The sequence below is a fragment of the Dasypus novemcinctus genome, chromosome 14 (assembly GCF_030445035.2).
Source record: "Dasypus novemcinctus isolate mDasNov1 chromosome 14, mDasNov1.1.hap2, whole genome shotgun sequence".
In the NCBI taxonomy this organism is placed as follows: domain Eukaryota; kingdom Metazoa; phylum Chordata; class Mammalia; order Cingulata; family Dasypodidae; genus Dasypus; species Dasypus novemcinctus.
The window spans coordinates 14,374,284-14,384,605 of NC_080686.1; the positions used below are offsets into that span (position 1 = coordinate 14,374,284).

Sequence of the window (10,322 nt, forward strand, 5' to 3'; positions counted from 1 at the left end):
TGAAAGAGGTTGTTGATGTGGGAGGAGTAGGGTGAGGGGGGTGGGGGATATATGGGTACCTCTTATATTTTTTTAATGTAACATTTTTAAAAAATAGAGGAAAAAAACAAATAATGTGACAAAATGTTAAAATTGATGGACCTGGGTATCTGGGAATTGATGTATGATGGAGTTCTCAGTATGGGTTTTGTATTATTTTTGCAACTTTCTTGTAAATTTGAAATTATTTCAAAATAAAAAATTTAGAGAAAAAAAGTTTGATTTTATACATGTTGCAGTTGTAGGAGCTCAGAGTTCAAGGACAAAGCCATGTGAAGATATAAATTTGGGTGTCAAGGTATTTAATTCTATGGGCAAGATGCATTCACCTGTAAAGTGAGTGCAGATAAAGAAGAGGGGGCTGAATACTAGCCTTGGTGCCTGGCAGCTTAAAGACTGGAAGAGGATAAGAAGTTGGAAAGGGAAACAAGAACCATCTAATTAGGTAAAAGGAGATCCAAAAAGAATGGAGCCCCAGAGTCCACGAAGGAAAGTATGTGGAAAAGAAGGATTGATCACCCATGTAAAACAATGATGATTAGTCAAGCATGTGGAGTTCTGAGATACGGCCATTGGATTGGGTCATTGGTTATTGTGAAAAGAGCAATTTCTGGGGCATGGTAGTGTTACAAACTGCTTCCAGTAGGTGTAGGGGGGAAGGAGAGGAAAGCACAAAGAAGAATGGAAGATGATGACACTTCTAGGAGCATTGTTCTTAAGGTGGAACAGAGAAATGGGGAGATGGCTACAGAGATGCTGGGCCAAGGGAGGTTCATTGCTTAATACTGTAGAAATTATAGACTGCCTAAATGTTTGTGGGAAAAGTACAACAGAGAAGAGTAAACTGATGGTTCAGAAGAGATTGGAAGAATTGCAGGAATGCTGTCATTGAGTAGATGATAATGAATATAATCTAGGTTACATATGGTGTAATATTATATATATTAATATTATATATAATATTAATATTGGAATATGTAAAACAGTGGTACATGGTGTGAAAGGAATTATGGTTTCAGATCATGAATTTTAAATCATTATAAAAAGGCTCAAATACATCTTTATTATCAAAATAGGAACCATTACAATCAACACATTTTTGCCAATGAGAAATAAGCTCGCTTATTCCTGGATCATTAAAATCCATGTTTCAGGGTTGGTAGATTTTCGTTCGGTTCATGAGGTACCCACTTTTAAGTGTTTTCATCTTTCCAATTTGCTTCAAATACTGAACGACCATAGAATGGTCCATGTTAAATTCTTGGACAACTTTAAGAGGATCAGCTTCAATGATTGCTCTCAATTGGTTGTCAGCTTCCGATAGCCAGCCACCACGCTCCTCGACTTCCTTTGCAAAACTTCTTGAACCACCACTGCACTGTACATTTGCTAGCAGTTCCTGGGTCAAATGCATTGCTGATATTGTGAGTTGTCACTGTTGCTTTACAACCCATTTTGAACTCAAATAAGAAAATCACTTGAATTTGTTTTTTGTCTAACATCATTTCCATAGTCTAAGTAATAAGTCATTGGCAAAAAAACATAAAGTGAGAAATGCACATTAAAATAATGATAACATAACCATATTTATGTTAGAATGTATGCCAATATCAAACAACAAATTTCAACATGCAAAACTGCAATTACCTTTGCACCAGCCTAATATTTTTAAGAGAAATGCATGCTCTTTGGTGGGTTTTTTGTTTTTATTTTCTTGCCATTTTGGAACGATCAGGGTTCATTTGCCTGTAAGCAGGTGTCCTAAGTTCCAAAAAACATAAGCTGAGTCAGAGACAACAGATAAGGAGACTTCAGTGCCCACAGGGAAGCCCAAAATGTAAGAGCCAAAATATATCTGATTTTACCTATCAGAGAACAACCTTTCACAGTTTTTATAAGCCAAATTTCCCTAGAGCCTACCCCAAAAATTTCTGTTTTCAGACAGTTCCAACATACCCACACATGGAAGTGAACTTGGCAAAGGAAGGAAACAGAGAAAAAGGTGAAGAGAATGTCTTAGGAGAGGTAGGGATGGAGCATGCTGTTAAGATGTAACCAGTGAGTTCCAGGAGCTCCCGCAGCCCAGTTAAGGAGGAACTAAACTGCACCACTGCATTTTGGAAGTCTTTTGGAAAGCACAGCAGGTCCTGTGTTTATGCAACATGGAAAAATGTTATATTAATGATAAACTAAATACAGGGTTTTCACTACCAGGTTTTAAGACTTACTATAAAATGAAAGTAAATTCTCACAAAATTTATATATGCATGCTATTTAGTGGTTAGGAGAATGTGCTCTAAAGCCAGAGAGCCTGGGTCCAAGTTCAGCTCTACAACTTAGTTTTTCTGCAACCTTGACCAAGTTAACCAACTTTCCTGTGCTGCAACTATGAAATAAGGAACATTGTAGCATCTCATAGAGTTTATTAAATAAGTAAGTAGATGGAAAGCACATAGAACAGTATCTCCATAAATTTATTTTTATTATTATTATATAATGCAATTAGGATACTGTACTCCTAGATACATAGAACTTAACATAGAGCTATATATATACCCAAATACCATGAGACAATTGGTTCCCTCAAAACTGAAGTTTAAAATTGATACAGAAAGAACTCTTCTCTTGCATTTAAACATTTAAATGTTAATAATCACCCCCAAGAGATTCCAACAATAATGGAAAAGGAAGCACATATAAAGGAAAAAATCATTTTCCTTTTTTTGGGTTTGAAATTTTTGAGAAATTCAGGGAAGTACAAATGAGAAAATAATAGTACTGTCATCCATATTCAGAATTAACTACTATGTACATCTTAATATAGTTGCTTCTACTTGAAATTTTATAAATAAGCTTTTTCTTACACAAATGGCTTCTAATCATCACATTAATTTACTGCCTCTGCTCCCCAGATGTACCTACACTTATGAATTTGATGTCCCTCTTTAGAAATACATATATGAGTATGTGAAAAAATATAAAATAAAATGTATATGTAAATATTAAAATAAACAGATAGGTAAGTATAAAATATTTAGTGTTTTAAATTTACAAAAATGGAATAAAACCATATGGTTTTTAAAAATTCCTTTTTGCCCCTCTACTACATCTTTCCTGGCTCATTCTTTGTTAACACATAAAGAAAATTAAAAATATTCAATATTGCCAGAACCATGTTGGTGTGTTTGTCTTCTCATGATATTGACTCTAAGGCATATGAATACATTCAAGTGTTCATGGGGCCTTGTCTTGGTGGGTTGAGATCTACACAATAACCGAAAGAAAATTGAATTCCCATCTTGGAAGTTCTGTTACATTCTCTAATAGGACAGCAATAATCCCCTGAGTTCAAGGTAGTGACTAGTGAAGGAAGACAGACCATTTTGCCATGTCCCGCTTGATACTGATGATTGTACTCATGAACTTTTTCTTGTGAAATTGAAATTTAGCCTAGCATTATATACTGCCTAAGAGTTACCTCCTGAAAGCCTCCTTATTGCTCAAATGTGGACTCTCTAAGCCAAACTCAGCATATCAACCCACTACCTTCCCCCCAGTGTGGGACATGACTCCCAGGGATGAGCCTCCCTGGTACCAAGGAATTAGTACCAAGTGCCAACTAGCAATGCATCTGGAAAAAGACCTTAACCAAAAGCGGGGAATGGTAAACACAAATGAGTTTTGATGGCTAAGAGATTTCAAAGTGGGTTGGGAGGTCATTCCAGCAGTTATACTTAAACAAGTCTCATCAGGATCTCATTGACTGCCAGAGTAAACAGGGCCTCAAATAGCGCAGCTCCTGAGGGCTCTAGAGACATCCAGAAACAACAAGCAGGGCATACAACTCAGGAATTTGGCACCCTGTCTGTGGACCTTACTTTAGAAGTTATGCTCCCCAGTGTAACAGTTAGAGTCATTTATAGGTTCTCTATATACGGCTCTTCTACCCTTTTTATTTGATAAATATATGTCCCAGAGACTTAAATCTTTGATCTATCTGTATTAGTCAGGGTTCTCTAGGGAAACAGAATCAACAGGAGGTATCTGTAAATAATATACAATTTCATAAAATTATCTCAAGTGACCATGGGGATGCACAAGTCCAAATTCTGCAGGCAGGCTGCAAACCATGGCTCCAATTTAGGTCCTTAATGAGTTCTCAGGAGACATTGGGTGTCCTAAGTCAAGCTGGAAAATTTTCTCTGAATACCAAAATCACTTCCCCTTTTAAGGCATTCAGCTGATTGGATAAAATGCCACTCATTGCTGGCTGTAATCTCCCTGGTTGATTGTAGATGTAATCAGCCATCTATACAATAAACTCCCTGGTTACTAAAGTCTATAAATGTCCTAGCATTACAATTATTCCAGTACTTGCTTGGCCCAACAACTGGGCACAGTTACTTGGCCAAATTAACACATTAGCTTAACCATCACACCATCCATCTACCAGTTGAACCCTGAAATTCGGTAGAACTCAATACCTACTCTCCAGTTCACTGGACTCACACAGGACAACTAACAAGGAGATGAGGATGAAAAACACTCATCCCAAGAAACAGAGAGTTTCTACAACTGCAAGTGATATAGTTCCATCCATCTGTCCCATGGGATCTAAACTCCCTCTCAGAAGCAGAGTGGGCATCACCATCCCCAAATCCTCAAGGTTGGGGAATGAACAGTGGACTAAAGAAAACTTATTATTACTCTACTATGGTCTTATTATTCTAGCACTGGAAGAACTCTTATTGATATAAAGGCAGTGGCCACCAGAGGTTCTGAGGGATGTGAGAGGGAAGAATAGGTATAATATAATGGCATTTTCAGAACATTGGAGTTGTGCTGCATGACATTGCATTGGTGGTACAGGCCATTGTATATTTTGTCATAACCTACAAAACTGTGCAGGACTGAGTGTAAACTATGATGTATAAACTGTATAAACTGTAACCATGGTTAGTAGCAATGCTTCAATATGTGTTCATCAATTGTAATAAATGTACCACACTAATGAATGATGGGGAAAAGTGCAAGAGAGAAAGGGAGTGGGGCATATGGGAATCTTTTATATTTTTTACATTTATGTAATCTATAGCTTATTTATAATTTTTTAAAAATTACTTAAATTCTCATGATAGAGCTAGCAATTTTACTAACTTTAAGTTAAAGCTCTTGAGATTGGATTATCTTGGTGGATCCTAAACCCAATCACAAGTGCCCTCCTAGGTAAAAGGTGGAGTGAGACTACAAACACTAGTGTCAAGTTACCCACAAATGATTCTGCATAAGGTCCTGTAAGGATTTGAAAATAGATCATCAGATCTATTAACTTTGCTTTGCTGTCCTGATATTGTGACTTTCTTCTGTTAGATAATGAAGATGAGAGATGAATTTTTAGAAGCCCATCTAGAGAAAAAGGAGATTATGCCCTCTCTTGGCTCTCTTTCTGCGGCCATTTTTCCAATTGAATACCACTGCATTCATTATTTTGGTTCTATTGCTTGAGGAAATTGTATCATCTAGGCTCTGTTTGAGTCAGTAGGCAGAATAATTTTTCTCAGGTTGGTGAAGTTCAGTTCAACTTATACCACAATGCCAAATGTGTGGATATATATTAGTTTATTAGCTACTAGTGAGGAGACTAATTGTTGAATAAGAAAAGTTAGAAAATTGTAATTCAGTAAGTACAATGACATGACTAACTCTTATCAGTAGTTATGCCAAAAATCAATCACTAGTTTATCATATGCCAGTATCTTCTCAAAAAATGTCTTACTAAAAAAAAATCTACAGCTAATATCATATGCAGTCCTCTGAGGTTATATAAAGATTAGAAAGAAAAAAAGAAAACTTTTTTCCCCAAATAACATATTATGGACATGTAAAATTCAAAAGATCTCAAAGTAAACAATTAGAACTAACATATTATTTTAATAAGTTCATAGTGTCAATATACCAAAAAATCAACTGTATTTTTATATATTAGCAAGAAAGAATTAGAAAATTAAAAAATTAATGTAACTTAAAATGTGATATATCTCTATGTGATATATCTCTAGGTATATTATGAAGGTATATTATGAATATACCTATATATGAATTTCACCCAAGAATAATTTTTAAAAATGTATATGACTTCTAAACTGAAAACTACAAAATAGTTCTTTACTGAGAGAAATTTTAGAAACCTAAACGAATATAGAGGCAGTCCATGTTCATATAATAGATGACTCAATATTGTACAAATGTCAGTATTCCCCAAATTGATTTATAAATTAATAGAATTCCAATCAGAATACCAGCAAGCACTCATATGGAAATTAATTTGCAGGGTTTACACTACCAGGTTTCACAACTTACTATAAAATAACAGTAATTAAGGCAGTAGTATACTGGTACATGTATAGACAAAAAGACCATGGAATAGAACGTAGAGTCCAGAACTAAATAGCCCATACATAAATGGTCACTTAATTTATGAAAAAAGTACCATTGCAACATAATGGGGAAGGAGCATTCTTTTAATACAGGTTCACTTTTCCCTTTCTTTTTTTAAAACATGTTTTCATATACAGTACGAGTGAACTGGGTCCACAGAGAACATTGAACTTTTGGGTCTTAACAGGTCTAGTGTAAGTTCTCTCTAGTCTCAGGAGTTTTTCAGTGTGTCATTTTCTTAGCATATTTTTTGAACAGTATCAAACACACAGACACAGACACACACATGCACAGAGTCTCACTAACAATTTACCACATAAGTGATCCAACATCTGTCTTTTACAGATGTGACAACTATTGAAAAATATCATTAGAAACCATGTAGCACAGCAGTTAAAAGATCCCACTGTGCTTGAATCCTGGCCCTGATATTTCCTAGTTGTAGGAACTTGGGTTAGTTACCATACAGCTACAAGACTCAATTTCCTCACCCATAAAGTGGAAATAGTAATGCCTGTCATAGTGGGATAGCAAGGAATGGAGATAATGTACTGTATTAGTCAGCCAAAGAGGTGTTAAGGTCAAGTACCAGCAATCTGTTGGCTTTTATGAAGGGTGTTTGTTTGGGTAGAAGCTTACAGTTACAAGGCCCTGAAAAACCCAACTCAAAGTACCATAAAGAGGTACTTTCTCACCAAATGTCTGTTGCCTCATGTTAAAGCAAAACAGCTGCTGATACCTGCAAGGGTTCAGCCTTCATCTTTCCTCTTAAGGCTCTGTCAGCCAGCTTCTTCCAATCTCAGCTGTAGGCTGGAGGGCTCATTTCTTTCTGGGCTCAGCTGCTCTGGTCTCCTCACAAGGTCAGCTGTAAACTACCAGGCAAATGGCTCCTCTCTCTTTGTGGGGCCACAGGATCAAAGTGGACAAGTTCTCTCCTCTTTCGTGTCTGTGGAGCTCTCTCTATTCCCCTGTGTTCCTCTCCTCTGTCTTCTTGATTGAGTGTCTGCTTATACCAAGGCGGCAGGGGCTCAACCCTGCACACCTTTCTGACACAGTCAAAATCAAGCCCTAAGCTTGATTTAATCAAGTAAACGTAAAGCCTTTGAGTTTAAATCAATCAAAGGGTATCACACCCAGAGGAACAGAACAATCTACAAGCATAATCAATATATCTTTTTGGGATTCATAAATAATAACAAACTGCCACATGTACATAAAGCAATTACCATGGTATGAGGCATACATTGGCACAATAAATGATAATGATTTCAAGATGGCTTTGTAATAAAAATACTGCAACACAAACTAACAACAGCCATAGGTTCTACCAAATGAAGAGGTGGACTGTCCACTAATCACTCAAGGACTTCAACTTATTTCACCTGTTGCTTCCAGCCAGAACACCTGAAATCCCACAATATACTGTGCAATATACTGTGTGTGTAATTGAACTCCAAAATATGGAGAACTTAAATAGAGCGCTTTAATTTATCACATCCTCAAAAAACTTTTAAAGTGACAACAATCTCTAATGAAGAGATCTGATAATATTTGATAACATTAATTATCTGAAAAATTAGTATGATATTTGGCTGTCTATCATTTATACGTGCCAGTAGACACTGGTGGAGGGTTTCAGTGGTGGTATTTCCCAAGTATCAGAACCCTAGAGACACTTGTTAAAATGCAGATCCTTGGGCCTCTCTGGTTAAGTGCTGAACCAGAGTCTCTGGGCAAGAAGACTGAGAATCTGCATTTCAACAATCACTACAGGCGTCTTTTGTTCATTATAATTGGAGAAACATTGCTTTATTGTTAAACAGGAATAAACCCTGCAGCCTTTCCTTTGTTATGTTCTAATGTCATCCCAACCAGAGATATTGTGGTAAAATATGTTCATTCAGGCATCAGTTGGACTTTTGTTTACTGATTGTCCCACATGGTCAGAACTACACACTACATTTGAGCAGGGTCCTGTGTGTTTTGGTCTGGATCCTGAGCCAGCCATTTCTAGGCACACCTCTGATATAAATACATGATAATTGGTGCTTGCTTTGGCAGCATACATATTAAAATTAGAACAATACAGAGAAGATTAAAATGGCTCCTGTGAAGCGCTGCAGATTTTTCATGATTTTTCTATAAATTTACAACTTCTCTAATAAAAGAATTGAAAATTGGAACCAGTCCTTAGCCATGAAGTTATAATTTTTCCTCCAGATATATGACTCTAAGAGTTTTTCAGGGTATCACAAATAAAGAGATCTAAGGACATATTGGTAGAGCTTAGGTTTGGGAGTCAGGAAGTCAGTGATTTTAATTCCATTTCTATTGCTTTTTTTGATAGGGGACCCACAGATAAACTTTATTTAACCACTCTCTGTCCCAGTTTATCCATCTCATGAAGCTTTCCTAAGCAAATAGACTATAAATGACAATTAGATAAATAGGAGTATGTTCCAAATTCAGAGGATAATAAAAATGTAGGCAGTGAAATCAAGCACCAGAATATTGCTTATAATAAGACTTCTAGTAAGATCTTTCTCATACTAGCTGCTTTTTAGTCACAAAATTATTTTTCATGTTCAATTGCAACCCAAGTAGCTCATAATTTCAGAAAACATAGATGAGCCATAACTACTCATAGAGCGTTCAAATTCTTGAGTTTCTTAAAGGTACTCCCTGGAATTTCTCTTATACTGTAAAATCTCAAGTTCCTGCGAACATAAAAGGGAAAAAAAGATTACAACCTGTTGATGTCATCATTTTCAGAAACTTGAAATCTTATTCTCCTTTTGTAACCAAACATACAGCACTAAAGGAATAAACATATTTAAGCCAGAACCGCCAAAGCAATAGTGCTTGTAATACACTAATTACGTAGGTTCATTGTTTACAGCAGACTATGCAAATCTGGTGCCACATGATAGTCAGAAGGTTCCAAACAAGTGTAACTACGTTAAAGACATTGTTCTTTAACACTCCTGTTCAAAGCATTAAAAACAAACAACTACACCATCTGTTTTAGGCAATATTTGGATGACACCAAACAAATTCTATATATGGCTAGGTGTCAATTGAGAATATTTAGTTTTAAAAATGATATCACCAGCTCAGATGTTATCCATCAACTCTACATAGCACCATTGCTTGAATTTTGTCCCAAGTTCTTAATTAGCTAGTTTTCCTTCATAGCGCAGGAATACAATAGGTTTACACTGAGGTATTAAAGTAAGTCACCAAAACAATTAACTTGAGGGATATGTCTCCCCACGAACAACTTACTCTTTCTTTAATTAGTCTTTTACTTTACTCAGCATATAAATTATTGCGTGCCAATTATCTCCAACACATCATGTTAAGTCATGGAGATACCAAGATGAGTATTGTGCACTGCTCAGCAGGGGAGTAGGAAAACAAGCAAACAAATGATCACAGCATGAGTCTATACAGTGTCGGTGCTACAATAGAAGAGAAACAATGTGATATGGGGAAGAGAAACAATGTGATATGGGCTTGTGAAAGATGTAGATAGTGGTCTACCTAGATGCCCTCAATCAATGGGACGCCCAATCTGCCCCACCCCATATTGACGATGGAGTCGTCAATCACCAGCCTCTCCTTGACACCTGACTGAGGGCCTGGTCTCCCTACACACCCATTTTCCATGGGGAACCTACGACCCAAGCGAGGCTAACTGGGGACCTTTGTATCAATATGGCTGCAATTAAGAGAATCATTTTCCTTTCCTTGGGTCTGATCTCCAAGGAAAATGAGCATCTTGGGCTACTGGCGCATATCATACCCAAACTAGAAAGAGGTACCCTGAGAATAAAGCCAAACAG

At 36.6% G+C, this 10,322-nt stretch overlaps 1 non-coding gene across 1 annotated transcript; it reads left to right on the plus strand.

Annotated features, from left to right (window-relative positions):
- Positions 1 to 8,522: 8,522 nt before the first annotated feature.
- LOC111765749 (U6 spliceosomal RNA) lies at positions 8,523 to 8,627 on the plus strand. Its single transcript, XR_002798001.1, has one exon. It is a non-coding gene; the product is annotated as a U6 spliceosomal RNA (small nuclear RNA).
- Positions 8,628 to 10,322: the final 1,695 nt, after the last annotated feature.